General features: G+C 54.9%; 24 non-coding genes across 24 annotated transcripts; 13 read left to right on the forward strand and 11 right to left on the reverse strand.

The window, feature by feature from the left end:
• Positions 1 to 2,267: 2,267 nt before the first annotated feature.
• LOC134543947 (U1 spliceosomal RNA) lies at positions 2,268 to 2,430 on the forward strand. The gene has a single exon (XR_010077388.1). It is a non-coding gene; the product is annotated as a U1 spliceosomal RNA (small nuclear RNA).
• A 299-nt stretch (positions 2,431 to 2,729) lies between these two features.
• Positions 2,730 to 2,849, reverse strand: LOC134543969 (U5 spliceosomal RNA). The gene has a single exon (XR_010077410.1). It is a non-coding gene; the product is annotated as a U5 spliceosomal RNA (small nuclear RNA).
• Positions 2,850 to 3,431: 582 nt separating this feature from the next.
• LOC134543948 (U1 spliceosomal RNA) lies at positions 3,432 to 3,594 on the forward strand. The gene has a single exon (XR_010077389.1). It is a non-coding gene; the product is annotated as a U1 spliceosomal RNA (small nuclear RNA).
• A 302-nt stretch (positions 3,595 to 3,896) lies between these two features.
• On the reverse strand, positions 3,897 to 4,016 carry LOC134543970 (U5 spliceosomal RNA). The gene has a single exon (XR_010077411.1). It is a non-coding gene; the product is annotated as a U5 spliceosomal RNA (small nuclear RNA).
• Positions 4,017 to 4,559: 543 nt separating this feature from the next.
• LOC134543949 (U1 spliceosomal RNA) lies at positions 4,560 to 4,722 on the forward strand. The gene has a single exon (XR_010077390.1). It is a non-coding gene; the product is annotated as a U1 spliceosomal RNA (small nuclear RNA).
• Positions 4,723 to 5,021: 299 nt separating this feature from the next.
• LOC134543972 (U5 spliceosomal RNA) lies at positions 5,022 to 5,141 on the reverse strand. The gene has a single exon (XR_010077412.1). It is a non-coding gene; the product is annotated as a U5 spliceosomal RNA (small nuclear RNA).
• Positions 5,142 to 5,684: 543 nt separating this feature from the next.
• LOC134543950 (U1 spliceosomal RNA) lies at positions 5,685 to 5,847 on the forward strand. The gene has a single exon (XR_010077391.1). It is a non-coding gene; the product is annotated as a U1 spliceosomal RNA (small nuclear RNA).
• A 299-nt stretch (positions 5,848 to 6,146) lies between these two features.
• LOC134543973 (U5 spliceosomal RNA) lies at positions 6,147 to 6,266 on the reverse strand. Its single transcript, XR_010077413.1, has one exon. It is a non-coding gene; the product is annotated as a U5 spliceosomal RNA (small nuclear RNA).
• Positions 6,267 to 6,809: 543 nt separating this feature from the next.
• LOC134543951 (U1 spliceosomal RNA) lies at positions 6,810 to 6,972 on the forward strand. Its single transcript, XR_010077392.1, has one exon. It is a non-coding gene; the product is annotated as a U1 spliceosomal RNA (small nuclear RNA).
• A 299-nt stretch (positions 6,973 to 7,271) lies between these two features.
• On the reverse strand, positions 7,272 to 7,391 carry LOC134543974 (U5 spliceosomal RNA). The gene has a single exon (XR_010077414.1). It is a non-coding gene; the product is annotated as a U5 spliceosomal RNA (small nuclear RNA).
• A 543-nt stretch (positions 7,392 to 7,934) lies between these two features.
• On the forward strand, positions 7,935 to 8,097 carry LOC134543952 (U1 spliceosomal RNA). Its single transcript, XR_010077393.1, has one exon. It is a non-coding gene; the product is annotated as a U1 spliceosomal RNA (small nuclear RNA).
• Positions 8,098 to 8,396: 299 nt separating this feature from the next.
• LOC134543975 (U5 spliceosomal RNA) lies at positions 8,397 to 8,516 on the reverse strand. The gene has a single exon (XR_010077415.1). It is a non-coding gene; the product is annotated as a U5 spliceosomal RNA (small nuclear RNA).
• Positions 8,517 to 9,059: 543 nt separating this feature from the next.
• On the forward strand, positions 9,060 to 9,222 carry LOC134543953 (U1 spliceosomal RNA). Its single transcript, XR_010077394.1, has one exon. It is a non-coding gene; the product is annotated as a U1 spliceosomal RNA (small nuclear RNA).
• Positions 9,223 to 9,521: 299 nt separating this feature from the next.
• On the reverse strand, positions 9,522 to 9,641 carry LOC134543976 (U5 spliceosomal RNA). The gene has a single exon (XR_010077416.1). It is a non-coding gene; the product is annotated as a U5 spliceosomal RNA (small nuclear RNA).
• Positions 9,642 to 10,184: 543 nt separating this feature from the next.
• On the forward strand, positions 10,185 to 10,347 carry LOC134543954 (U1 spliceosomal RNA). Its single transcript, XR_010077395.1, has one exon. It is a non-coding gene; the product is annotated as a U1 spliceosomal RNA (small nuclear RNA).
• Positions 10,348 to 16,703: 6,356 nt separating this feature from the next.
• Positions 16,704 to 16,866, forward strand: LOC134543955 (U1 spliceosomal RNA). Its single transcript, XR_010077396.1, has one exon. It is a non-coding gene; the product is annotated as a U1 spliceosomal RNA (small nuclear RNA).
• A 299-nt stretch (positions 16,867 to 17,165) lies between these two features.
• On the reverse strand, positions 17,166 to 17,285 carry LOC134543977 (U5 spliceosomal RNA). Its single transcript, XR_010077417.1, has one exon. It is a non-coding gene; the product is annotated as a U5 spliceosomal RNA (small nuclear RNA).
• Positions 17,286 to 17,828: 543 nt separating this feature from the next.
• On the forward strand, positions 17,829 to 17,991 carry LOC134543957 (U1 spliceosomal RNA). Its single transcript, XR_010077398.1, has one exon. It is a non-coding gene; the product is annotated as a U1 spliceosomal RNA (small nuclear RNA).
• Positions 17,992 to 24,352: 6,361 nt separating this feature from the next.
• On the forward strand, positions 24,353 to 24,515 carry LOC134543958 (U1 spliceosomal RNA). The gene has a single exon (XR_010077399.1). It is a non-coding gene; the product is annotated as a U1 spliceosomal RNA (small nuclear RNA).
• Positions 24,516 to 24,814: 299 nt separating this feature from the next.
• LOC134543978 (U5 spliceosomal RNA) lies at positions 24,815 to 24,934 on the reverse strand. The gene has a single exon (XR_010077418.1). It is a non-coding gene; the product is annotated as a U5 spliceosomal RNA (small nuclear RNA).
• Positions 24,935 to 25,477: 543 nt separating this feature from the next.
• Positions 25,478 to 25,640, forward strand: LOC134543959 (U1 spliceosomal RNA). Its single transcript, XR_010077400.1, has one exon. It is a non-coding gene; the product is annotated as a U1 spliceosomal RNA (small nuclear RNA).
• Positions 25,641 to 25,939: 299 nt separating this feature from the next.
• LOC134543980 (U5 spliceosomal RNA) lies at positions 25,940 to 26,059 on the reverse strand. Its single transcript, XR_010077420.1, has one exon. It is a non-coding gene; the product is annotated as a U5 spliceosomal RNA (small nuclear RNA).
• A 543-nt stretch (positions 26,060 to 26,602) lies between these two features.
• Positions 26,603 to 26,765, forward strand: LOC134543960 (U1 spliceosomal RNA). Its single transcript, XR_010077401.1, has one exon. It is a non-coding gene; the product is annotated as a U1 spliceosomal RNA (small nuclear RNA).
• A 299-nt stretch (positions 26,766 to 27,064) lies between these two features.
• LOC134543981 (U5 spliceosomal RNA) lies at positions 27,065 to 27,184 on the reverse strand. The gene has a single exon (XR_010077421.1). It is a non-coding gene; the product is annotated as a U5 spliceosomal RNA (small nuclear RNA).
• Positions 27,185 to 27,408: the final 224 nt, after the last annotated feature.

A 27,408-nucleotide genomic window follows, 5' to 3' on the forward strand; every position in this document is an offset into this window, starting at 1 on the left:
GGCCGCTGGCAGCGGTAGCACTGAGGTACGCGCCCCGAGCCGCGGTATTTCTCAACTGCCACCACCCAGCAGCCCAATGTCTTCAACTTCAGGAAGGGGGCTGCCTCACCCAGACCGGATGTAGTGACCAGGAAAGGCCGGGTCGTTGAAGTAGGAGAGGTGCGCATGGCCACCACAGATGCCACAGGTAGGTGCAGGTCGAGCAGGGACTGGGTGACCTCGTCAGCCGTCGTGGAGAGAGGGAGTTTCTTGATCACAACTCGATCGGCACGCTCGTCGGGGCGGAGATGGGTGTAGGGTTTATATCCGAGGCGTTGGAGTTCGTCAAATAGGAGCTGGTGGTCCTGAGGGTTGCTGGTATAAAAGGAGGTGCGGTCATTGACGGAGGTGACAGAGAGAGGACCGGAGAGGAGAGACTGAAAACGTTGTGCAGTGGCGAAGGGGCCGGCTGTGGGCGTGAGAAGGCAGGCGATCGGAGGCATGCGAGGCGTGCGAGGAGTGGAGGTAGGCGGGCGAGGCGCCGCCGAGGAGGAGGCACGAGGCTGCGAGGCTGGAGGGCGGGGTGGAGCACGAGATGAGCTGGGACTCGTCGAAGAGGGGCCCGGGAGAGTGGTGAAGGGCACAGGAGGAGGTTGCGTGTCGGGCCGGTGCCGCTTAGCATGCTGCTTGCGGCGGGGCTTGGCAGTCAAGGGTCGGTCCGAGGAGGCAGCCCCAGCGCCGTCGTCGGTGTCGGTATCCGGTAGACTGAGGAGACTGTCGTAGCGGTTGCTGGTAGGGACGGCATCGTCGGAGGAGTGCTGGTCGGGGTGGGCGCGCTTGACGGTCTTCGTGGGAACGATGAAGCCGGTGTCCATGGGAGTAGCAGTCGCAGCAGGAGGAACGGCGGCAGGCGGTGAGTCGGTCGGCAACAGCGGAAGAGAAGGCGCAGGAGACATGATCGGTGAAGTGATGCAGGCCGTGGTGGTAGTAGTAGTCACAGTTGGTGGTGTTGGAGCAGAGGTAGTCGTAGGCAGAGCGAGGATGGTGGAGACGTCCAGGCCGTGAAGATGTTTCGTCTCGCTGACCTTAATGCAAACAGTCTGGGTGCGCAGCCCGGCTGGCGCGGGGGAGGGAGGCGGAGCCACCCCCCCGACCCCAGCAGCGCCCGCCTCCCCAGACCCGACTTGCATGGTCTCCAAGCGCTGGCGATGCGGTCCACAGTATTGTCGTGGCTGGGGTGGCCGATTGTCAGTAGTCATCTCATCGCCAGAACCGGCCTCGGCCGAGGGCCTCGGACCAAAGTCGTCCCCGCCCTGGTTCGGCGTCATCGGGAGAGAGTCCATTCCAAACTCTCCCCTCGGCCTCCCCAATAGGCTACAACTTGGTTGCCGGGAGTCACAAGAAGTGGCCTCGGCCGATGGCCTCTGACCGAGGTCGCCCCCGCCCTGGTTTGGCTTCATCGGGAGGGAGTCCATTCCAAACTCCCCCCTCAGCCGCCCCAATAGGCCGCGACTCGGTGGCGCACAGCACTCACAAGAAGAAGATCTAGGATCTAAGAACTAGATCTACACAAGAGCACTCCTGGTGGTCGACTCAGGAACTAGCAGCAGCAGGTCTCGGCGGCTCGCTGAAATTGCTGAAAGGAAACCAGTTAGTGAATGGCCAAAAGTGCTCAGATTTGCTTCAAAAAGCTTTTAAAAAATTCCCCTGAACAGTTTGATGCCTTTGAAGGGAAACCAGAGCACGGTTGAAACTTTGAAAATCCGGACTATATAGGAAAAATGTGCGGACCACCACTAATGGTGAAAATAGCGTACGGTCGTGCAGCCTGAAGCCGCGAATCGTCCGAAAATCGCCTCGTGGGACACGGCACTCGATATTTCGTGAAACCCTAGGTATGTTGCTAATGGAAAAAAGTTCCCCTCTCGACTGTGCCGTGGTGCCCGCCTTTTTGCCGAGGCGGACGCGACGACCCGAGTGCCGCCACGCGGCAAACGGTGTAACCAAGTGCCGCCACGCGGCAAACGGGGTAACCAAATGCACGCGGCGGTCGACCGTCGCCGTGGGTACAGAAACAAAGGAAACGAGGTGCGAGTAGAAACGGGCAGTTGTAGGAAGAAATTGTATTTGCATTGTTGGTGTGTACTGTCATGTAGTGTGATGAACTGGCACGGGAGTGTTATGTCTGGGGAAAGAGCTGTTTCGGAGGTAGAAGTACATAACCTCAAAACACGTTGATGAGGTGGTCCGAGCTCCAAGTGAAATAGAAAAGCGAAACACTGCGCAGCATACTTACCTGGCGTAGGGGCTACCCTGATCAAGCAGGGGGTTCCCCCAGGGTGAGGCTCTTCCCTTGCACTTCGGTTGAGCTGACCTCTGCGATTACCCCAAATGTGGGTAACTCGGGCGCGTAATTTTTGGTAGTCGGGACTGCGTTCGCGCTGTCCCGGTGAAAAAATTTCAACTTAGTAGTTGTGAAGTAGTGTTAAGAATTATGTACAGTGAAGTGTAATTTTTTTTTTTTTTTTCATCTGTGTATGGTATGTAATGCATTCGTAGGTCTCAAGTTTACGGTGCCTTGGCGAACAACCCCACCGTCTTGAAAGTGCGGAAGGAAGGTACGTAATTGTGCATGGTAATAGTTGAAAAAAGAAAAAAAAAATTCCCATGAACGATACTTGTCCAATTCGATTTTTCAGATTTCCCCCTCCCCGCCTCACCCCCGGGCCCAGTGGTTTAACGGTAACCGGCCCAGTGTGTAAACACTGGGCACAACAAAAAATTGTTTAAAGACTCATCAAATGTTCCCCTCCACGGAAATCTTTAGTAAAAGGCGAAAGATTTATGCGTTTGAAGGGAAACCAGAGCACGGTTGAAACTTTGAAAATCCGGACTATATAGGAAAAATGTGCGGACCACCACTAATGGTGAAAATAGCGTACGGTCGTGCAGCCTGAAGCCGCGAATCGTCCGAAAATCGCCTCGTGGGACACGGCACTCGATATTTCGTGAAACCCTAGGTATGTTGCTAATGGAAAAAAGTTCCCCTCTCGACTGTGCCGTGGTGCCCGCCTTTTTGCCGAGGCGGACGCGACGACCCGAGTGCCGCCACGCGGCAAACGGTGTGTAACCAAGTGCCGCCACGCGGCAAACGGGGTAACCAAATGCACGCGGCGGTCGACCGTCGCCGTGGGTACAGAAACAAAGGAAACGAGGTGCGAGTAGAAACGGGCAGTTGTAGGAAGAAATTGTATTTGCATTGTTGGTGTGTACTGTCATGTAGTGTGATGAACTGGCACGGGAGTGTTATGTCTGGGGAAAGAGCTGTTTCGGAGGTAGAAGTACATAACCTCAAAACACGTTGATGAGGTGGTCCGAGCTCCAAGTGAAATAGAAAAGCGAAACACTGCGCAGCATACTTACCTGGCGTAGGGGCTACCCCACTGCGCAGCATACTTACCTGGCGTAGGGGCTACCCTGATCAAGCAGGGGGTTCCCCCAGGGTGAGGCTCTTCCCTTGCACTTCGGTTGAGCTGACCTCTGCGATTACCCCAAATGTGGGTAACTCGGGCGCGTAATTTTTGGTAGTCGGGACTGCGTTCGCGCTGTCCCGGTGAAAAAATTTCAACTTAGTAGTTGTGAAGTAGTGTTAAGAATTATGTACAGTGAAGTGTAATTTTTTTTTTTTTTTTTCATCTGTGTATGGTATGTAATGCATTCGTAGGGTCTCAAGTTTACGGTGCCTTGGCGAACAACCCCACCGTCTTGAAAGTGCGGAAGGAAGGTACGTAATTGTGCATGGTAATAGTTGAAAAAAGAAAAAAAAAATTCCCCATGAACGATACTTGTCCAATTCGATTTTTCAGATTTCCCCCTCCCCGCCTCACCCCCGGGCCCAGTGGTTTAACGGTAACCGGCCCAGTGTGTAAACACTGGGCACAACAAAAAATTGTTTAAAGACTCATCAAATGTTCCCCTCCACGGAAATCTTTAGTAAAAGGCGAAAGATTTATGCGTTTGAAGGGAAACCAGAGCACGGTTGAAACTTTGAAAATCCGGACTATATAGGAAAAATGTGCGGACCACCACTAATGGTGAAAATAGCGTACGGTCGTGCAGCCTGAAGCCGCGAATCGTCCGAAAATCGCCTCGTGGGACACGGCACTCGATATTTCGTGAAACCCTAGGTATGTTGCTAATGGAAAAAAGTTCCCCTCTCGACTGTGCCGTGGTGCCCGCCTTTTTGCCGAGGCGGACGCGACGACCCGAGTGCCGCCACGCGGCAAACGGTGTAACCAAGTGCCGCCACGCGGCAAACGGGGTAACCAAATGCACGCGGCGGTCGACCGTCGCCGTGGGTACAGAAACAAAGGAAACGAGGTGCGAGTAGAAACGGGCAGTTGTAGGAAGAAATTGTATTTGCATTGTTGGTGTGTACTGTCATGTAGTGTGATGAACTGGCACGGGAGTGTTATGTCTGGGGAAAGAGCTGTTTCGGAGGTAGAAGTACATAACCTCAAAACACGTTGATGAGGTGGTCCGAGCTCCAAGTGAAATAGAAAAGCGAAACACTGCGCAGCATACTTACCTGGCGTAGGGGCTACCCTGATCAAGCAGGGGGTTCCCCCAGGGTGAGGCTCTTCCCTTGCACTTCGGTTGAGCTGACCTCTGCGATTACCCCAAATGTGGGTAACTCGGGCGCGTAATTTTTGGTAGTCGGGACTGCGTTCGCGCTGTCCCGGTGAAAAAATTTCAACTTAGTAGTTGTGAAGTAGTGTTAAGAATTATGTACAGTGAAGTGTAATTTTTTTTTTTTTTTTCATCTGTGTATGGTATGTAATGCATTCGTAGGTCTCAAGTTTACGGTGCCTTGGCGAACAACCCCACCGTCTTGAAAGTGCGGAAGGAAGGTACGTAATTGTGCATGGTAATAGTTGAAAAAAGAAAAAAAAAATTCCCATGAACGATACTTGTCCAATTCGATTTTTCAGATTTCCCCCTCCCCGCCTCACCCCCGGGCCCAGTGGTTTAACGGTAACCGGCCCAGTGTGTAAACACTGGGCACAACAAAAAATTGTTTAAAGACTCATCAAATGTTCCCCTCCACGGAAATCTTTAGTAAAAGGCGAAAGATTTATGCGTTTGAAGGGAAACCAGAGCACGGTTGAAACTTTGAAAATCCGGACTATATAGGAAAAATGTGCGGACCACCACTAATGGTGAAAATAGCGTACGGTCGTGCAGCCTGAAGCCGCGAATCGTCCGAAAATCGCCTCGTGGGACACGGCACTCGATATTTCGTGAAACCCTAGGTATGTTGCTAATGGAAAAAAGTTCCCCTCTCGACTGTGCCGTGGTGCCCGCCTTTTTGCCGAGGCGGACGCGACGACCCGAGTGCCGCCACGCGGCAAACGGTGTAACCAAGTGCCGCCACGCGGCAAACGGGGTAACCAAATGCACGCGGCGGTCGACCGTCGCCGTGGGTACAGAAACAAAGGAAACGAGGTGCGAGTAGAAACGGGCAGTTGTAGGAAGAAATTGTATTTGCATTGTTGGTGTGTACTGTCATGTAGTGTGATGAACTGGCACGGGAGTGTTATGTCTGGGGAAAGAGCTGTTTCGGAGGTAGAAGTACATAACCTCAAAACACGTTGATGAGGTGGTCCGAGCTCCAAGTGAAATAGAAAAGCGAAACACTGCGCAGCATACTTACCTGGCGTAGGGGCTACCCTGATCAAGCAGGGGGTTCCCCCAGGGTGAGGCTCTTCCCTTGCACTTCGGTTGAGCTGACCTCTGCGATTACCCCAAATGTGGGTAACTCGGGCGCGTAATTTTTGGTAGTCGGGACTGCGTTCGCGCTGTCCCGGTGAAAAAATTTCAACTTAGTAGTTGTGAAGTAGTGTTAAGAATTATGTACAGTGAAGTGTAATTTTTTTTTTTTTTTTCATCTGTGTATGGTATGTAATGCATTCGTAGGTCTCAAGTTTACGGTGCCTTGGCGAACAACCCCACCGTCTTGAAAGTGCGGAAGGAAGGTACGTAATTGTGCATGGTAATAGTTGAAAAAAGAAAAAAAAAATTCCCATGAACGATACTTGTCCAATTCGATTTTTCAGATTTCCCCCTCCCCGCCTCACCCCCGGGCCCAGTGGTTTAACGGTAACCGGCCCAGTGTGTAAACACTGGGCACAACAAAAAATTGTTTAAAGACTCATCAAATGTTCCCCTCCACGGAAATCTTTAGTAAAAGGCGAAAGATTTATGCGTTTGAAGGGAAACCAGAGCACGGTTGAAACTTTGAAAATCCGGACTATATAGGAAAAATGTGCGGACCACCACTAATGGTGAAAATAGCGTACGGTCGTGCAGCCTGAAGCCGCGAATCGTCCGAAAATCGCCTCGTGGGACACGGCACTCGATATTTCGTGAAACCCTAGGTATGTTGCTAATGGAAAAAAGTTCCCCTCTCGACTGTGCCGTGGTGCCCGCCTTTTTGCCGAGGCGGACGCGACGACCCGAGTGCCGCCACGCGGCAAACGGTGTAACCAAGTGCCGCCACGCGGCAAACGGGGTAACCAAATGCACGCGGCGGTCGACCGTCGCCGTGGGTACAGAAACAAAGGAAACGAGGTGCGAGTAGAAACGGGCAGTTGTAGGAAGAAATTGTATTTGCATTGTTGGTGTGTACTGTCATGTAGTGTGATGAACTGGCACGGGAGTGTTATGTCTGGGGAAAGAGCTGTTTCGGAGGTAGAAGTACATAACCTCAAAACACGTTGATGAGGTGGTCCGAGCTCCAAGTGAAATAGAAAAGCGAAACACTGCGCAGCATACTTACCTGGCGTAGGGGCTACCCTGATCAAGCAGGGGGTTCCCCCAGGGTGAGGCTCTTCCCTTGCACTTCGGTTGAGCTGACCTCTGCGATTACCCCAAATGTGGGTAACTCGGGCGCGTAATTTTTGGTAGTCGGGACTGCGTTCGCGCTGTCCCGGTGAAAAAATTTCAACTTAGTAGTTGTGAAGTAGTGTTAAGAATTATGTACAGTGAAGTGTAATTTTTTTTTTTTTTTTCATCTGTGTATGGTATGTAATGCATTCGTAGGTCTCAAGTTTACGGTGCCTTGGCGAACAACCCCACCGTCTTGAAAGTGCGGAAGGAAGGTACGTAATTGTGCATGGTAATAGTTGAAAAAAGAAAAAAAAAATTCCCATGAACGATACTTGTCCAATTCGATTTTTCAGATTTCCCCCTCCCCGCCTCACCCCCGGGCCCAGTGGTTTAACGGTAACCGGCCCAGTGTGTAAACACTGGGCACAACAAAAAATTGTTTAAAGACTCATCAAATGTTCCCCTCCACGGAAATCTTTAGTAAAAGGCGAAAGATTTATGCGTTTGAAGGGAAACCAGAGCACGGTTGAAACTTTGAAAATCCGGACTATATAGGAAAAATGTGCGGACCACCACTAATGGTGAAAATAGCGTACGGTCGTGCAGCCTGAAGCCGCGAATCGTCCGAAAATCGCCTCGTGGGACACGGCACTCGATATTTCGTGAAACCCTAGGTATGTTGCTAATGGAAAAAAGTTCCCCTCTCGACTGTGCCGTGGTGCCCGCCTTTTTGCCGAGGCGGACGCGACGACCCGAGTGCCGCCACGCGGCAAACGGTGTAACCAAGTGCCGCCACGCGGCAAACGGGGTAACCAAATGCACGCGGCGGTCGACCGTCGCCGTGGGTACAGAAACAAAGGAAACGAGGTGCGAGTAGAAACGGGCAGTTGTAGGAAGAAATTGTATTTGCATTGTTGGTGTGTACTGTCATGTAGTGTGATGAACTGGCACGGGAGTGTTATGTCTGGGGAAAGAGCTGTTTCGGAGGTAGAAGTACATAACCTCAAAACACGTTGATGAGGTGGTCCGAGCTCCAAGTGAAATAGAAAAGCGAAACACTGCGCAGCATACTTACCTGGCGTAGGGGCTACCCTGATCAAGCAGGGGGTTCCCCCAGGGTGAGGCTCTTCCCTTGCACTTCGGTTGAGCTGACCTCTGCGATTACCCCAAATGTGGGTAACTCGGGCGCGTAATTTTTGGTAGTCGGGACTGCGTTCGCGCTGTCCCGGTGAAAAAATTTCAACTTAGTAGTTGTGAAGTAGTGTTAAGAATTATGTACAGTGAAGTGTAATTTTTTTTTTTTTTTTCATCTGTGTATGGTATGTAATGCATTCGTAGGTCTCAAGTTTACGGTGCCTTGGCGAACAACCCCACCGTCTTGAAAGTGCGGAAGGAAGGTACGTAATTGTGCATGGTAATAGTTGAAAAAAGAAAAAAAAAATTCCCATGAACGATACTTGTCCAATTCGATTTTTCAGATTTCCCCCTCCCCGCCTCACCCCCGGGCCCAGTGGTTTAACGGTAACCGGCCCAGTGTGTAAACACTGGGCACAACAAAAAATTGTTTAAAGACTCATCAAATGTTCCCCTCCACGGAAATCTTTAGTAAAAGGCGAAAGATTTATGCGTTTGAAGGGAAACCAGAGCACGGTTGAAACTTTGAAAATCCGGACTATATAGGAAAAATGTGCGGACCACCACTAATGGTGAAAATAGCGTACGGTCGTGCAGCCTGAAGCCGCGAATCGTCCGAAAATCGCCTCGTGGGACACGGCACTCGATATTTCGTGAAACCCTAGGTATGTTGCTAATGGAAAAAAGTTCCCCTCTCGACTGTGCCGTGGTGCCCGCCTTTTTGCCGAGGCGGACGCGACGACCCGAGTGCCGCCACGCGGCAAACGGTGTAACCAAGTGCCGCCACGCGGCAAACGGGGTAACCAAATGCACGCGGCGGTCGACCGTCGCCGTGGGTACAGAAACAAAGGAAACGAGGTGCGAGTAGAAACGGGCAGTTGTAGGAAGAAATTGTATTTGCATTGTTGGTGTGTACTGTCATGTAGTGTGATGAACTGGCACGGGAGTGTTATGTCTGGGGAAAGAGCTGTTTCGGAGGTAGAAGTACATAACCTCAAAACACGTTGATGAGGTGGTCCGAGCTCCAAGTGAAATAGAAAAGCGAAACACTGCGCAGCATACTTACCTGGCGTAGGGGCTACCCTGATCAAGCAGGGGGTTCCCCCAGGGTGAGGCTCTTCCCTTGCACTTCGGTTGAGCTGACCTCTGCGATTACCCCAAATGTGGGTAACTCGGGCGCGTAATTTTTGGTAGTCGGGACTGCGTTCGCGCTGTCCCGGTGAAAAAATTTCAACTTAGTAGTTGTGAAGTAGTGTTAAGAATTATGTACAGTGAAGTGTAATTTTTTTTTTTTTTTTCATCTGTGTATGGTATGTAATGCATTCGTAGGTCTCAAGTTTACGGTGCCTTGGCGAACAACCCCACCGTCTTGAAAGTGCGGAAGGAAGGTACGTAATTGTGCATGGTAATAGTTGAAAAAAGAAAAAAAAAATTCCCATGAACGATACTTGTCCAATTCGATTTTTCAGATTTCCCCCTCCCCGCCTCACCCCCGGGCCCAGTGGTTTAACGGTAACCGGCCCAGTGTGTAAACACTGGGCACAACAAAAAATTGTTTAAAGACTCATCAAATGTTCCCCTCCACGGAAATCTTTAGTAAAAGGCGAAAGATTTATGCGTTTGAAGGGAAACCAGAGCACGGTTGAAACTTTGAAAATCCGGACTATATAGGAAAAATGTGCGGACCACCACTAATGGTGAAAATAGCGTACGGTCGTGCAGCCTGAAGCCGCGAATCGTCCGAAAATCGCCTCGTGGGACACGGCACTCGATATTTCGTGAAACCCTAGGTATGTTGCTAATGGAAAAAAGTTCCCCTCTCGACTGTGCCGTGGTGCCCGCCTTTTTGCCGAGGCGGACGCGACGACCCGAGTGCCGCCACGCGGCAAACGGTGTAACCAAGTGCCGCCACGCGGCAAACGGGGTAACCAAATGCACGCGGCGGTCGACCGTCGCCGTGGGTACAGAAACAAAGGAAACGAGGTGCGAGTAGAAACGGGCAGTTGTAGGAAGAAATTGTATTTGCATTGTTGGTGTGTACTGTCATGTAGTGTGATGAACTGGCACGGGAGTGTTATGTCTGGGGAAAGAGCTGTTTCGGAGGTAGAAGTACATAACCTCAAAACACGTTGATGAGGTGGTCCGAGCTCCAAGTGAAATAGAAAAGCGAAACACTGCGCAGCATACTTACCTGGCGTAGGGGCTACCCTGATCAAGCAGGGGGTTCCCCCAGGGTGAGGCTCTTCCCTTGCACTTCGGTTGAGCTGACCTCTGCGATTACCCCAAATGTGGGTAACTCGGGCGCGTAATTTTTGGTAGTCGGGACTGCGTTCGCGCTGTCCCGGTGAAAAAATTTCAACTTAGTAGTTGTGAAGTAGTGTTAAGAATTATGTACAGTGAAGTGTAATTTTTTTTTTTTTTTTCATCTGTGTATGGTATGTAATGCATTCGTAGGTCTCAAGTTTACGGTGCCTTGGCGAACAACCCCACCGTCTTGAAAGTGCGGAAGGAAGGTACGTAATTGTGCATGGTAATAGTTGAAAAAAGAAAAAAAAAATTCCCATGAACGATACTTGTCCAATTCGATTTTTCAGATTTCCCCCTCCCCGCCTCACCCCCGGGCCCAGTGGTTTAACGGTAACCGGCCCAGTGTGTAAACACTGGGCACAACAAAAAATTGTTTAAAGACTCATCAAATGTTCCCCTCCACGGAAATCTTTAGTTTTTTTTTTTTTTTTTTTTTTTTTTTTTTTTTTTTTTTTTTTAATCAAAGGGAACTCCCACTGAAGGGAGTTACCCACCAAAAAAATTCATCTTTAATATAAAAAGCGGATACAGGTGAACACAAATAAAACACAACATAGAACACGAATACATGGCCACAAGGGCGAATGGTGACAATCTTTATTCAACACTGACGAAACGGGGCCCCTCCGACGATACCGTCCTAGAGGTCCAGCTGCTTGTTGGGCGGCGAATCTTCTGTGGGCTGCCGGGGGCGACTCGGGGCGCAGAAGGTGCCGGGCCGCAGATGAAGACGGTCCGGAGCAGTGGCGATGTTAGGCAGTAGTTCACTGAGAGCAGAGATCTTGATGGGATGATGCCTGGTAACATTCCTCAGAGCCAACCGTGGACGTGGTGATCACCGTCGTCAGCTGCCGGGCCCACCAGCCGCGACTGCACCAGCGTCAACGTCATCAGGGTCAGGGCGTCTCAAATGATCGTAGGTAAAGAGCGGTCGGCGGGGGTGAGGGGCGTCAGGCAGGGGCTCTGCAAGGAGTCGGATCAGGGGGTTGTCAGAACGCCGGCAGTGGCGGAGAAACTTCTTAGTCACCTTGCAGAGCAGCTCGTGTAAGTGCGGGAGCCCAGTCTGGTCCAGGAGGGTCTGTCGTAAGGTGGCGCGAGGGAGACCGAGCAGGAGGCGGGCACCGAGAAAGTAGGACCGGGTGATCGGACGGAGGTTGTACAGAGAGGAGTGGACCCAAGCCGGGCACGCGTAGAGGAAGTGGGGAAGAACAAAGGAACGGTAGGCAGTCACACGAACGTCGAGAGGGGTGCCGGATGTCGGTCTGAGTATGGTGGCCAGCTGAGCCATGACGGCACGGGACTTGGTGCGGATTGAGTCGAGGTGCGGCAGAAAAGTAAAGGTATTGTCTAGGGTGACCCCCAGATAACGGATGCGAGGCGACCAGGGGATGGCTACGGTGGAGATGACTGGCGGGTGGTCGTGGTGTGGATGAAGTCGGGAGAAGAGGATGGATCGTGATTTAGAGTGATTGAGCCCGATGCCATGCGCGAGGAACTGATTGTTGAGGGAAGTGAGGCCGCGGCCGAGACGGTCGCAGAGCAGCCGCTCGGAAACTGAAGAGGCCAGGAGACAGGTATCATCGGCGTACTGGACAAGATAGGTGCCGGGAGGGGGCTTGAGATCAGAGATGTGGAGGGTAAAAAGTAGCGGTGAGAGAATGGCGCCCTGGGGGACGCCGGCGGAGATGGGGCGGGGGCCGGAGAGGACCCCCTCCACCCGAACCCGGAAGGTGCGACCCTCCAGGAAGGAGCAGAGGAGGCGGATGAGATGAGATGAGAGGTCGGTGGCAGAGAGGCGCTGGAGGAGCTGGGCATGCGGAACGGAATCGAAAGCACGGGCGAGGTCAAGAAGCACCATGCCCGTGTGTTGCCGCCTGGCGAATCCCTGGACCACCAGGTGCTCCACACGGGCAATGGCGTGGGTCGTCGAGTGGCGGGGGCGGAAACCGAACTGGTGGCGGGGTAGAAGGTCCAGGGTGGTGACTTGAAAGAGGAGACGGCGGTGGATCGCCCGTTCCGCGACCTTGGACAGAATAGGAAGAAGCGAGATGGGCCGAAAAGATGAAGGGAGAGACGGGGGCTTGCCAGGTTTGGGGATGGGTGAGACGACGGCGGTTTTCCAGGGGGTGGGGAAGTGGCAGAGGAGGAACATTGCGTTGAAAAGACGGGTCAGAAACACAAGGGCCTTGCGAGGTAGGGCACGGAGCACGGGGGAGGGCAGAGAGTCGTGGCCAGGAGCAGAACGGGGCCGAAGGCGGGCGAGCAGGGTGCGGACCTCGGAAGGCGTGACGAGCGGCAGGGGGAAGGTGGCCGGAAGGGGGGGCAAAGTGACGTGGCGAGACAGGAGGCGGGCCCCGTCCTCGTCGTCCGAAGACTCGGAGGACAGGGAAGGGCCGGGTGCGGATGCGAAGGTGGTCGCCAGGTAGGCGGCCACCGCCTCGGATCGCTCCGAGGCCGTTTCCGCCACACCCGTGGGGGTGGTCAACGGGGGGATGGTGGTAGGAACCGAGCGGAGACGACGGACGTGAGACCAGAGGGAGCCGGAGCAAGCAGAGAGGGATTGGAGACGCCGAGTCTCCAGACGGGCCCTCCACTCCGCGACCAATCGCCGGCAGCGCCCCCGCAGCACCAGGTACACCCGCCGGTGCAGCAGGGAACGACTAGCCTGCCAGAGGACGCGGAAGCGGTTGCGCAAGGACAAGGCGTCCCGGAGGTAAGGCGGAAATGGGTCGACAAGGGGACGGGGGGGAACCAGAGGTATGTTGGCAGAGGCGGCCGCGGAAATGGCGTCGGTCAGCGAGAGAACGTTGGCGTCAAGGCGGGCAGGGGTATCGAACGGAACAGACAGGTCTATGGCAGCGGAGAGGGAACGCTGAAAACCGCCCCAGTCGGCCTTGGGAAAATCGAAGCGGGGGAGGTGGGGGTTAGAACGGGGGTGAAAGTGAAGTGTGGCAAGAACAGGCAAGTGGTCGGAGGTGCCGGAGGTGATGGTGGTGAGATCCGAGAGAATGGGGAGGGGCGTGGACAGTGCAAAGTCGATGATGCTGGGTTGCCGGTTGAGCTGGGCCGGAAAAAATGTCGGGGTCGGAGGGGCATAAAGAGAGAGAGGAGTACGCCGAAGGAGTTGCCGGAGGGAGCTGCCTCGCCGGTTCGCGGCGGCACAGCCCCAGAAGGGATGGGTGGCGTTGAAGTCCCCGGCCAGCACGACGTGGGCGTCGAGCCGACCGAGGGCGACAACGTCGGCCGTGGGAAAGGCGTACTGAGGGGGGAGGTACAAGGATACCAAGGTCAGGGAGTACGGGAGGCCGTGCAAGCGCACAGCAACCGCCTCGGCCGCGGGGGAAGAAGGGATGCGACGGCGATGATGTGAAATGGTGTTGCGGACGAGTAACGCCACCCCCCCGCCCCGACCATCGCGATCGGCACGGTGGACCGCATACCCGGGGACCAGGACGGGGGCAGAGGGGGAGAGCCAGGTCTCAGAAAGGAACACGACGTCGGGCGATCGCTCGTGGAGCAGGTGCAAAAGGTCGTGGAGCTTAGGGAGGAGGGAAAAGACGTTCCAGATGAGGACACTAAGGGGAGGGGCGGGATCCATCGAAGAAATTCAGAAGGGCCTGGAGGAGCACTTCGAACTTCTCGGTGGAGGTGCGGGCTCGGGAGAGTGCCGTCAGGACAGACCGGATGAGCGGGAGGTACTGTCGGATGAATGAAATGAAGTCGTGAATGAGGGATGAAAGCGACGAGCAGTCTGAGTCGGAGGCAAGCGGTCGAGAGTCAGAAGAAGGAGCGGAAGGAGGAGGGTGCGAGGTGGCAGAGGGGGGAACAACCGGTACAACGGGGGGAGGGCGTGCCCAAGCATTGGTGGAGAGAGCAGGAAACGTCTTGGGATCGGACAGGGACGGGACAGAGGGCCCGGTCCCCACGGCAGTCGTCGTGGCGTCAGTGAGTCGTTGAGGGTGTCGGCGCAGGTAAGCCTGAATCACGCGACAGTCAGTGGAAGTAGCGAAGTGGGCCCCGTCACAAAGCGTGCAGCGTCGGGTAGTCGAGGTGCAGTCCCGAGACCAGTGGGGCCCAGCGCACTTGAAACAGGCGAGGTCCCGGTGGCATCGGGAGGACGGGTGTCCAGGCCGCTGGCAGCGGTAGCACTGAGGTACGCGCCCCGAGCCGCGGTATTTCTCAACTGCCACCACCCAGCAGCCCAATGTCTTCAACTTCAGGAAGGGGGCTGCCTCACCCAGACCGGATGTAGTGACCAGGAAAGGCCGGGTCGTTGAAGTAGGAGAGGTGCGCATGGCCACCACAGATGCCACAGGTAGGTGCAGGTCGAGCAGGGACTGGGTGACCTCGTCAGCCGTCGTGGAGAGAGGGAGTTTCTTGATCACAACTCGATCGGCACGCTCGTCGGGGCGGAGATGGGTGTAGGGTTTATATCCGAGGCGTTGGAGTTCGTCAAATAGGAGCTGGTGGTCCTGAGGGTTGCTGGTATAAAAGGAGGTGCGGTCATTGACGGAGGTGACAGAGAGAGGACCGGAGAGGAGAGACTGAAAACGTTGTGCAGTGGCGAAGGGGCCGGCTGTGGGCGTGAGAAGGCAGGCGATCGGAGGCATGCGAGGCGTGCGAGGAGTGGAGGTAGGCGGGCGAGGCGCCGCCGAGGAGGAGGCACGAGGCTGCGAGGCTGGAGGGCGGGGTGGAGCACGAGATGAGCTGGGACTCGTCGAAGAGGGGCCCGGGAGAGTGGTGAAGGGCACAGGAGGAGGTTGCGTGTCGGGCCGGTGCCGCTTAGCATGCTGCTTGCGGCGGGGCTTGGCAGTCAAGGGTCGGTCCGAGGAGGCAGCCCCAGCGCCGTCGTCGGTGTCGGTATCCGGTAGACTGAGGAGACTGTCGTAGCGGTTGCTGGTAGGGACGGCATCGTCGGAGGAGTGCTGGTCGGGGTGGGCGCGCTTGACGGTCTTCGTGGGAACGATGAAGCCGGTGTCCATGGGAGTAGCAGTCGCAGCAGGAGGAACGGCGGCAGGCGGTGAGTCGGTCGGCAACAGCGGAAGAGAAGGCGCAGGAGACATGATCGGTGAAGTGATGCAGGCCGTGGTGGTAGTAGTAGTCACAGTTGGTGGTGTTGGAGCAGAGGTAGTCGTAGGCAGAGCGAGGATGGTGGAGACGTCCAGGCCATGAAGATGTTTCGTCTCGCTGACCTTAATGCAAACAGTCTGGGTGCGCAGCCCGGCTGGCGCGGGGGAGGGAGGCGGAGCCACCCCCCCGACCCCAGCAGCGCCCGCCTCCCCAGACCCGACTTGCATGGTCTCCAAGCGCTGGCGATGCGGTCCACAGTATTGTCGTGGCTGGGGTGGCCGATTGTCAGTAGTCATCTCATCGCCAGAACCGGCCTCGGCCGAGGGCCTCGGACCAAAGTCGTCCCCGCCCTGGTTCGGCGTCATCGGGAGAGAGTCCATTCCAAACTCTCCCCTCGGCCTCCCCAATAGGCTACAACTTGGTTGCCGGGAGTCACAAGAAGTGGCCTCGGCCGATGGCCTCTGACCGAGGTCGCCCCCGCCCTGGTTTGGCTTCATCGGGAGGGAGTCCATTCCAAACTCCCCCCTCAGCCGCCCCAATAGGCCGCGACTCGGTGGCGCACAGCACTCACAAGAAGAAGATCTAGGATCTAAGAACTAGATCTACACAAGAGCACTCCTGGTGGTCGACTCAGGAACTAGCAGCAGCAGGTCTCGGCGGCTCGCTGAAATTGCTGAAAGGAAACCAGTTAGTGAATGGCCAAAAGTGCTCAGATTTGCTTCAAAAAGCTTTTAAAAAATTCCCCTGAACAGTTTGATGCCTTTGAAGGGAAACCAGAGCACGGTTGAAACTTTGAAAATCCGGACTATATAGGAAAAATGTGCGGACCACCACTAATGGTGAAAATAGCGTACGGTCGTGCAGCCTGAAGCCGCGAATCGTCCGAAAATCGCCTCGTGGGACACGGCACTCGATATTTCGTGAAACCCTAGGTATGTTGCTAATGGAAAAAAGTTCCCCTCTCGACTGTGCCGTGGTGCCCGCCTTTTTGCCGAGGCGGACGCGACGACCCGAGTGCCGCCACGCGGCAAACGGTGTAACCAAGTGCCGCCACGCGGCAAACGGGGTAACCAAATGCACGCGGCGGTCGACCGTCGCCGTGGGTACAGAAACAAAGGAAACGAGGTGCGAGTAGAAACGGGCAGTTGTAGGAAGAAATTGTATTTGCATTGTTGGTGTGTACTGTCATGTAGTGTGATGAACTGGCACGGGAGTGTTATGTCTGGGGAAAGAGCTGTTTCGGAGGTAGAAGTACATAACCTCAAAACACGTTGATGAGGTGGTCCGAGCTCCAAGTGAAATAGAAAAGCGAAACACTGCGCAGCATACTTACCTGGCGTAGGGGCTACCCTGATCAAGCAGGGGGTTCCCCCAGGGTGAGGCTCTTCCCTTGCACTTCGGTTGAGCTGACCTCTGCGATTACCCCAAATGTGGGTAACTCGGGCGCGTAATTTTTGGTAGTCGGGACTGCGTTCGCGCTGTCCCGGTGAAAAAATTTCAACTTAGTAGTTGTGAAGTAGTGTTAAGAATTATGTACAGTGAAGTGTAATTTTTTTTTTTTTTTTCATCTGTGTATGGTATGTAATGCATTCGTAGGTCTCAAGTTTACGGTGCCTTGGCGAACAACCCCACCGTCTTGAAAGTGCGGAAGGAAGGTACGTAATTGTGCATGGTAATAGTTGAAAAAAGAAAAAAAAAATTCCCATGAACGATACTTGTCCAATTCGATTTTTCAGATTTCCCCCTCCCCGCCTCACCCCCGGGCCCAGTGGTTTAACGGTAACCGGCCCAGTGTGTAAACACTGGGCACAACAAAAAATTGTTTAAAGACTCATCAAATGTTCCCCTCCACGGAAATCTTTAGTAAAAGGCGAAAGATTTATGCGTTTGAAGGGAAACCAGAGCACGGTTGAAACTTTGAAAATCCGGACTATATAGGAAAAATGTGCGGACCACCACTAATGGTGAAAATAGCGTACGGTCGTGCAGCCTGAAGCCGCGAATCGTCCGAAAATCGCCTCGTGGGACACGGCACTCGATATTTCGTGAAACCCTAGGTATGTTGCTAATGGAAAAAAGTTCCCCTCTCGACTGTGCCGTGGTGCCCGCCTTTTTGCCGAGGCGGACGCGACGACCCGAGTGCCGCCACGCGGCAAACGGTGTAACCAAGTGCCGCCACGCGGCAAACGGGGTAACCAAATGCACGCGGCGGTCGACCGTCGCCGTGGGTACAGAAACAAAGGAAACGAGGTGCGAGTAGAAACGGGCAGTTGTAGGAAGAAATTGTATTTGCATTGTTGGTGTGTACTGTCATGTAGTGTGATGAACTGGCACGGGAGTGTTATGTCTGGGGAAAGAGCTGTTTCGGAGGTAGAAGTACATAACCTCAAAACACGTTGATGAGGTGGTCCGAGCTCCAAGTGAAATAGAAAAGCGAAACACTGCGCAGCATACTTACCTGGCGTAGGGGCTACCCTGATCAAGCAGGGGGTTCCCCCAGGGTGAGGCTCTTCCCTTGCACTTCGGTTGAGCTGACCTCTGCGATTACCCCAAATGTGGGTAACTCGGGCGCGTAATTTTTGGTAGTCGGGACTGCGTTCGCGCTGTCCCGGTGAAAAAATTTCAACTTAGTAGTTGTGAAGTAGTGTTAAGAATTATGTACAGTGAAGTGTAATTTTTTTTTTTTTTTTCATCTGTGTATGGTATGTAATGCATTCGTAGGTCTCAAGTTTACGGTGCCTTGGCGAACAACCCCACCGTCTTGAAAGTGCGGAAGGAAGGTACGTAATTGTGCATGGTAATAGTTGAAAAAAGAAAAAAAAAATTCCCATGAACGATACTTGTCCAATTCGATTTTTCAGATTTCCCCCTCCCCGCCTCACCCCCGGGCCCAGTGGTTTAACGGTAACCGGCCCAGTGTGTAAACACTGGGCACAACAAAAAATTGTTTAAAGACTCATCAAATGTTCCCCTCCACGGAAATCTTTAGTTTTTTTTTTTTTTTTTTTTTTTTTTTTTTTTTTTTTTTTTTTTTTTTTTTACAAAGGGAACTCCCACTGAAGGGAGTTACCCACCAAAAAATTCATCTTTAATATAAAAAGCGGATACAGGTGAACACAAATAAAACACAACATAGAACACGAATACATGGCCACAAGGGCGAATGGTGACAATCGTTATTCAACACTGACGAAACGGGGCCCCTCCGACGATACCGTCCTAGAGGTCCAGCTGCTTGTTGGGCGGCGAATCTTCTGTGGGCTGCCGGGGGCGACTCGGGGCGCAGAAGGTGCCGGGCCGCAGATGAAGACGGTCCGGAGCAGTGGCGATGGTAGGCAGTAGTTCACTGAGAGCAGAGATCTTGATGGGATGATGCCTGGTAACATTCCTCAGAGCCAACCGTGGACGTGGTGATCACCGTCGTCAGCTGCCGGGCCCACCAGCCGCGACTGCACCAGCGTCAACGTCATCGGGGTCAGGGCGTCTCAAATGATCGTAGGTAAAGAGCGGTCGGCGGGGGTGAGGGGCGTCAGGCAGGGGCTCTGCAAGGAGTCGGATCAGGGGGTTGTCAGAACGCCGGCAGTGGCGGAGGAACTTCTTAGTCACCTTGCAGAGCAGCTCGTGTAAGTGCGGGAGCCCAGTCTGGTCCAGGAGGGTCTGCCGTAAGGTGGCGCGAGGGAGACCGAGCAGGAGGCGGGCACCGAGAAAGTAGGACCGGGCGATCGGACGGAGGTTGTACAGAGAGGAGTGGACCCAAGCCGGGCACGCGTAGAGGAAGTGGGGAAGAACGAAGGAACGGTAGGCAGTCACACGAACGTCGAGAGGGGTGCCGGATGTCGGTCTGAGTACGGTGGCCAGCTGAGCCATGACGGCACGGGACTTGGTGCGGATGGAGTCGAGGCGCGGCAGAAAAGTAAAGGTATTGTCTAGGGTGACCCCCAGATAACGGATGCGAGGCGACCAGGGGATGGCTACGGCGGAGATGACTGGCGGGTGGTCGTGGTGTGGATGAAGTCGGGAGAAGAGGATGGATCGTGATTTAGAGTGATTGAGCCCGATGCCACGCGCGAGGAACTGATTGTTGAGGGAAGTGAGGCCGCGGCCGAGACGGTCGCAGAGCAGCCGCTCGGAAACTGAAGAGGCCAGGAGACAGGTATCATCGGCGTACTGGACAAGATAGGTGCCGGGAGGGGGCTTGAGATCAGAGATGTGGAGGGTAAAAAGTAGCGGTGAGAGAATGGCGCCCTGGGGGACGCCGGCGGAGATGGGGCGGGGGCCGGAGAGGACCCCCTCCACCCGAACCCGGAAGGTGCGACCCTCCAGGAAGGAGCAGAGGAGGCGGACGAGATGAGATGAGAGGTCGGGGGCAGAGAGGCGCTGGAGGAGCTGGGCATGCGGAACGGAATCGAAAGCACGGGCGAGGTCAAGAAGCACCATGCCCGTGTGTTGCCGCCTGGCGAATCCCTGGACCACCAGGTGCTCCACACGGGCAATGGCGTGGGTCGTCGAGTGGCGGGGGCGGAAACCGAACTGGTGGCGGGGTAGAAGGTCCAGGGTGGTGACTTGAAAGAGGAGACGGCGGTGGATCGCCCGTTCCGCGACCTTGGACAGAATAGGAAGAAGCGAGATGGGCCGAAAAGATGAAGGGAGAGACGGGGGCTTGCCAGGTTTGGGGATGGGTGAGACGATGGCGGTTTTCCAGGGGGTGGGGAAGTGGCAGAGGAGGAACATTGCGTTGAAAAGACGGGTCAGAAACACAAGGGCCTTGCGAGGTAGGGCACGGAGCACGGGGGAGGGCAGAGAGTCGTGGCCAGGAGCAGAACGGGGCCGAAGGCGGGCGAGCAGGGTGCGGACCTCGGAAGGCGTGACGAGCGGCAGGGGGAAGGTGGCCGGAAGGGGGGGCAAAGTGACGTGGCGAGACAGGAGGCGGGCCCCGTCCTCGTCGTCCGAAGACTCGGAGGACAGGGAAGGGCCGGGTGCGGATGCGAAGGTGGTCGCCAGGTAGGCGGCCACCGCCTCGGATCGCTCCGAGGCCGTTTCCGCCACACCCGTGGGGGTGGTCAGCGGGGGGATGGTGGTAGGAACCGAGCGGAGACGACGGACGTGAGACCAGAGGGAGCCGGAGCAAGCAGAGAGGGATTGGAGACGCCGAGTCTCCAGACGGGCCCTCCACTCCGCGACCAATCGCCGGCAGCGCCCCCGCAGCACCAGGTACACCCGCCGGTGCAGCAGGGAACGACTAGCCTGCCAGAGGACGCGGAAGCGGTTGCGCAAGGACAAGGCGTCCCGGAGGTAAGGCGGAAATGGGTCGACAAGGGGACGGGGGGGAACCAGAGGTATGTTGGCAGAGGCGGCCGCGGAAATGGCGTCGGTCAGCGAGAGAACGTTGGCGTCAAGGCGGGCAGGGGTATCGAACGGAACAGACAGGTCAATGGCAGCGGAGAGGGAACGCTGAAAACCGCCCCAGTCGGCCTTGGGAAAATCGAAGCGGGGGAGGTGGGGGTTAGAACGGGGGTGAAAGTGAAGTGTGGCAAGAACAGGCAAGTGGTCGGAGGTGCCGGAGGCGATGGTGGTGAGATCCGAGAGAATGGGGAGGGGCGTGGACAGTGCAAAGTCGATGATGCTGGGTTGCCGGTTGAGCTGGGCCGGAAAAAATGTCGGGGTCGGAGGGGCATAAAGAGAGAGAGGAGTACGCCGAAGGAGTTGCCGGAGGGAGCTGCCCCGCCGGTTTGCGGCGGCACAGCCCCAGAAGGGATGGGTGGCGTTGAAGTCCCCGGCCAGCACGACGTGGGCGTCGAGCCGACCGAGGGCGACAACGCCGGCCGTGGGAAAGGCGAACTGAGGGGGGAGGTACAAGGATACCAAGGTCAGGGAGTACGGGAGGCCGTGCAAGCGCACAGCAACCGCCTCGGCCGCGGGGGAAGAAGGGATGCGACGGCGATGATGTGAAATGGTGTTGCGGACGAGTAACGCCACCCCCCCGCCCCGACCATCGCGATCGGCACGGTGGACCGCATACCCGGGGACCAGGACGGGGGCAGAGGGGGAGAGCCAGGTCTCAGAAAGGAACACGACGTCGGGCGATCGCTCGTGGAGCAGGTGCAAAAGGTCGTGGAGCTTAGGGAGGAGGGAAAAGACGTTCCAGATGAGGACACTAAGGGGAGGGGCGGGATCCATCGAAGAAATTCAGAAGGGCCTGGAGGAGCACTTCGAACTTCTCGGTGGAGGTGCGGGCTCGGGAGAGTGCCGTCAGGACAGTCCGGATGAGCGGGAGGTACTGTCGGATGAATGAAATGAAGTCGTGAATGAGGGATGAAAGCGACGAGCAGTCTGAGTCGGAGGCAAGCGGTCGAGAGTCAGAAGAAGGAGCGGAAGGAGGAGGGTGCGAGGTGGCAGAGGGGGGAACAACCGGTACAACGGGGGGAGGGCGTGCCCAAGCATTGGTGGAGAGAGCAGGAAACGTCTTGGGATCGGACAGGGACGGGACAGAGGGCCCGGTCCCCACGGCAGTCGTCGTGGCGTCAGTGAGTCGTTGAGGGTGTCGGCGCAGGTAAGCCTGAATCACGCGACAGTCAGTGGAAGTAGCGAAGTGGGCCCCGTCACAGAGCGTGCAGCGTCGGGTAGTCGAGGTGCAGTCCCGAGACCAGTGGGGCCCAGCGCACTTGAAACAGGCGAGGTCCCGGTGGCATCGGGAGGACGGGTGTCCAGGCCGCTGGCAGCGGTAGCACTGAGGTACGCGCCCCGAGCCGCGGTATTTCTCAACTGCCACCACCCAGCAGCCCAATGTCTTCAACTTCAGGAAGGGGGCTGCCTCACCCAGACCGGATGTAGTGACCAGGAAAGGCCGGGTCGTTGAAGTAGGAGAGGTGCGCATGGCCACCACAGATGCCACAGGTAGGTGCAGGTCGAGCAGGGACTGGGTGACCTCGTCAGCCGTCGTGGAGAGAGGGAGTTTCTTGATCACAACTCGATCGGCACGCTCGTCGGGGCGGAGATGGGTGTAGGGTTTATATCCGAGGCGTTGGAGTTCGTCAAATAGGAGCTGGTGGTCCTGAGGGTTGCTGGTATAAAAGGAGGTGCGGTCATTGACGGAGGTGACAGAGAGAGGACCGGAGAGGAGAGACTGAAAACGTTGTGCAGTGGCGAAGGGGCCGGCTGTGGGCGTGAGAAGGCAGGCGATCGGAGGCATGCGAGGCGTGCGAGGAGTGGAGGTAGGCGGGCGAGGCGCCGCCGAGGAGGAGGCACGAGGCTGCGAGGCTGGAGGGCGGGGTGGAGCACGAGATGAGCTGGGACTCGTCGAAGAGGGGCCCGGGAGAGTGGTGAAGGGCACAGGAGGAGGTTGCGTGTCGGGCCGGTGCCGTTTAGCATGCTGCTTGCGGCGGGGCTTGGCAGTCAAGGGTCGGTCCGAGGAGGCAGCCCCAGCGCCGTCGTCGGTGTCGGTATCCGGTAGACTGAGGAGACTGTCGTAGCGGTTGCTGGTAGGGACGGCATCGTCGGAGGAGTGCTGGTCGGGGTGGGCGCGCTTGACGGTCTTCGTGGGAACGATGAAGCCGGTGTCCATGGGAGTAGCAGTCGCAGCAGGAGGAACGGCGGCAGGCGGTGAGTCGGTCGGCAACAGCGGAAGAGAAGGCGCAGGAGACATGATCGGTGAAGTGATGCAGGCCGTGGTGGTAGTAGTAGTCACAGTTGGTGGTGTTGGAGCAGAGGTAGTCGTAGGCAGAGCGAGGATGGTGGAGACGTCCAGGCCGTGAAGATGTTTCGTCTCGCTGACCTTAATGCAAACAGTCTGGGTGCGCAGCCCGGCCGGCGCGGGGGAGGGAGGCGGAGCCACCCCCCCGACCCCAGCAGCGCCCGCCTCCCCAGACCCGACTTGCATGGTCTCCAAGCGCTGGCGATGCGGTCCACAGTATTGTCGTGGCTGGGGTGGCCGATTGTCAGTAGTCATCTCATCGCCAGAACCGGCCTCGGCCGAGGGCCTCGGACCAAAGTCGTCCCCGCCCTGGTTCGGCGTCATCGGGAGAGAGTCCATTCCAAACTCTCCCCTCGGCCTCCCCAATAGGCTACAACTTGGTTGCCGGGAGTCACAAGAAGTGGCCTCGGCCGATGGCCTCTGACCGAGGTCGCCCCCGCCCTGGTTTGGCTTCATCGGGAGGGAGTCCATTCCAAACTCCCCCCTCAGCCGCCCCAATAGGCCGCGACTCGGTGGCGCACAGCACTCACAAGAAGAAGATCTAGGATCTAAGAACTAGATCTACACAAGAGCACTCCTGGTGGTCGACTCAGGAACTAGCAGCAGCAGGTCTCGGCGGCTCGCTGAAATTGCTGAAAGGAAACCAGTTAGTTAATGGCCAAAAGTGCTCAGATTTGCTTCAAAAAGCTTTTAAAAAATTCCCCTGAACAGTTTGATGCCTTTGAAGGGAAACCAGAGCACGGTTGAAACTTTGAAAATCCGGACTATATAGGAAAAATGTGCGGACCACCACTAATGGTGAAAATAGCGTACGGTCGTGCAGCCTGAAGCCGCGAATCGTCCGAAAATCGCCTCGTGGGACACGGCACTCGATATTTCGTGAAACCCTAGGTATGTTGCTAATGGAAAAAAGTTCCCCTCTCGACTGTGCCGTGGTGCCCGCCTTTTTGCCGAGGCGGACGCGACGACCCGAGTGCCGCCACGCGGCAAACGGTGTAACCAAGTGCCGCCACGCGGCAAACGGGGTAACCAAATGCACGCGGCGGTCGACCGTCGCCGTGGGTACAGAAACAAAGGAAACGAGGTGCGAGTAGAAACGGGCAGTTGTAGGAAGAAATTGTATTTGCATTGTTGGTGTGTACTGTCATGTAGTGTGATGAACTGGCACGGGAGTGTTATGTCTGGGGAAAGAGCTGTTTCGGAGGTAGAAGTACATAACCTCAAAACACGTTGATGAGGTGGTCCGAGCTCCAAGTGAAATAGAAAAGCGAAACACTGCGCAGCATACTTACCTGGCGTAGGGGCTACCCTGATCAAGCAGGGGGTTCCCCCAGGGTGAGGCTCTTCCCTTGCACTTCGGTTGAGCTGACCTCTGCGATTACCCCAAATGTGGGTAACTCGGGCGCGTAATTTTTGGTAGTCGGGACTGCGTTCGCGCTGTCCCGGTGAAAAAATTTCAACTTAGTAGTTGTGAAGTAGTGTTAAGAATTATGTACAGTGAAGTGTAATTTTTTTTTTTTTTTTCATCTGTGTATGGTATGTAATGCATTCGTAGGTCTCAAGTTTACGGTGCCTTGGCGAACAACCCCACCGTCTTGAAAGTGCGGAAGGAAGGTACGTAATTGTGCATGGTAATAGTTGAAAAAAGAAAAAAAAAATTCCCATGAACGATACTTGTCCAATTCGATTTTTCAGATTTCCCCCTCCCCGCCTCACCCCCGGGCCCAGTGGTTTAACGGTAACCGGCCCAGTGTGTAAACACTGGGCACAACAAAAAATTGTTTAAAGACTCATCAAATGTTCCCCTCCACGGAAATCTTTAGTAAAAGGCGAAAGATTTATGCGTTTGAAGGGAAACCAGAGCACGGTTGAAACTTTGAAAATCCGGACTATATAGGAAAAATGTGCGGACCACCACTAATGGTGAAAATAGCGTACGGTCGTGCAGCCTGAAGCCGCGAATCGTCCGAAAATCGCCTCGTGGGACACGGCACTCGATATTTCGTGAAACCCTAGGTATGTTGCTAATGGAAAAAAGTTCCCCTCTCGACTGTGCCGTGGTGCCCGCCTTTTTGCCGAGGCGGACGCGACGACCCGAGTGCCGCCACGCGGCAAACGGTGTAACCAAGTGCCGCCACGCGGCAAACGGGGTAACCAAATGCACGCGGCGGTCGACCGTCGCCGTGGGTACAGAAACAAAGGAAACGAGGTGCGAGTAGAAACGGGCAGTTGTAGGAAGAAATTGTATTTGCATTGTTGGTGTGTACTGTCATGTAGTGTGATGAACTGGCACGGGAGTGTTATGTCTGGGGAAAGAGCTGTTTCGGAGGTAGAAGTACATAACCTCAAAACACGTTGATGAGGTGGTCCGAGCTCCAAGTGAAATAGAAAAGCGAAACACTGCGCAGCATACTTACCTGGCGTAGGGGCTACCCTGATCAAGCAGGGGGTTCCCCCAGGGTGAGGCTCTTCCCTTGCACTTCGGTTGAGCTGACCTCTGCGATTACCCCAAATGTGGGTAACTCGGGCGCGTAATTTTTGGTAGTCGGGACTGCGTTCGCGCTGTCCCGGTGAAAAAATTTCAACTTAGTAGTTGTGAAGTAGTGTTAAGAATTATGTACAGTGAAGTGTAATTTTTTTTTTTTTTTTCATCTGTGTATGGTATGTAATGCATTCGTAGGTCTCAAGTTTACGGTGCCTTGGCGAACAACCCCACCGTCTTGAAAGTGCGGAAGGAAGGTACGTAATTGTGCATGGTAATAGTTGAAAAAAGAAAAAAAAAATTCCCATGAACGATACTTGTCCAATTCGATTTTTCAGATTTCCCCCTCCCCGCCTCACCCCCGGGCCCAGTGGTTTAACGGTAACCGGCCCAGTGTGTAAACACTGGGCACAACAAAAAATTGTTTAAAGACTCATCAAATGTTCCCCTCCACGGAAATCTTTAGTAAAAGGCGAAAGATTTATGCGTTTGAAGGGAAACCAGAGCACGGTTGAAACTTTGAAAATCCGGACTATATAGGAAAAATGTGCGGACCACCACTAATGGTGAAAATAGCGTACGGTCGTGCAGCCTGAAGCCGCGAATCGTCCGAAAATCGCCTCGTGGGACACGGCACTCGATATTTCGTGAAACCCTAGGTATGTTGCTAATGGAAAAAAGTTCCCCTCTCGACTGTGCCGTGGTGCCCGCCTTTTTGCCGAGGCGGACGCGACGACCCGAGTGCCGCCACGCGGCAAACGGTGTAACCAAGTGCCGCCACGCGGCAAACGGGGTAACCAAATGCACGCGGCGGTCGACCGTCGCCGTGGGTACAGAAACAAAGGAAACGAGGTGCGAGTAGAAACGGGCAGTTGTAGGAAGAAATTGTATTTGCATTGTTGGTGTGTACTGTCATGTAGTGTGATGAACTGGCACGGGAGTGTTATGTCTGGGGAAAGAGCTGTTTCGGAGGTAGAAGTACATAACCTCAAAACACGTTGATGAGGTGGTCCGAGCTCCAAGTGAAATAGAAAAGCGAAACACTGCGCAGCATACTTACCTGGCGTAGGGGCTACCCTGATCAAGCAGGGGGTTCCCCCAGGGTGAGGCTCTTCCCTTGCACTTCGGTTGAGCTGACCTCTGCGATTACCCCAAATGTGGGTAACTCGGGCGCGTAATTTTTGGTAGTCGGGACTGCGTTCGCGCTGTCCCGGTGAAAAAATTTCAACTTAGTAGTTGTGAAGTAGTGTTAAGAATTATGTACAGTGAAGTGTAATTTTTTTTTTTTTTTTCATCTGTGTATGGTATGTAATGCATTCGTAGGTCTCAAGTTTACGGTGCCTTGGCGAACAACCCCACCGTCTTGAAAGTGCGGAAGGAAGGTACGTAATTGTGCATGGTAATAGTTGAAAAAAGAAAAAAAAAATTCCCATGAACGATACTTGTCCAATTCGATTTTTCAGATTTCCCCCTCCCCGCCTCACCCCCGGGCCCAGTGGTTTAACGGTAACCGGCCCAGTGTGTAAACACTGGGCACAACAAAAAATTGTTTAAAGACTCATCAAATGTTCCCCTCCACGGAAATCTTTAGTAAAAGGCGAAAGATTTATGCGTTTGAAGGGAAACCAGAGCACGGTTGAAACTTTGAAAATCCGGACTATATAGGAAAAATGTGCGGACCACCACTAATGGTGAAAATAGCGTACGGTCGTGCAGCCTGAAGCCGCGAATCGTCCGAAAATCGCCTCGTGGGACACGGCACTCGATATTTCGTGAAACCCTAGGTATGTTGCTAATGGAAAAAAGTTCCCCTCTCGACTGTGCCGTGGTGCCCGCCTTTTTGCCGAGGCGGACGCGA

Source organism: Bacillus rossius, unplaced genomic scaffold (assembly GCF_032445375.1).
Source record: "Bacillus rossius redtenbacheri isolate Brsri unplaced genomic scaffold, Brsri_v3 Brsri_v3_scf264, whole genome shotgun sequence".
Classification (NCBI taxonomy): Eukaryota; Metazoa; Arthropoda; class Insecta; order Phasmatodea; family Bacillidae; genus Bacillus; species Bacillus rossius.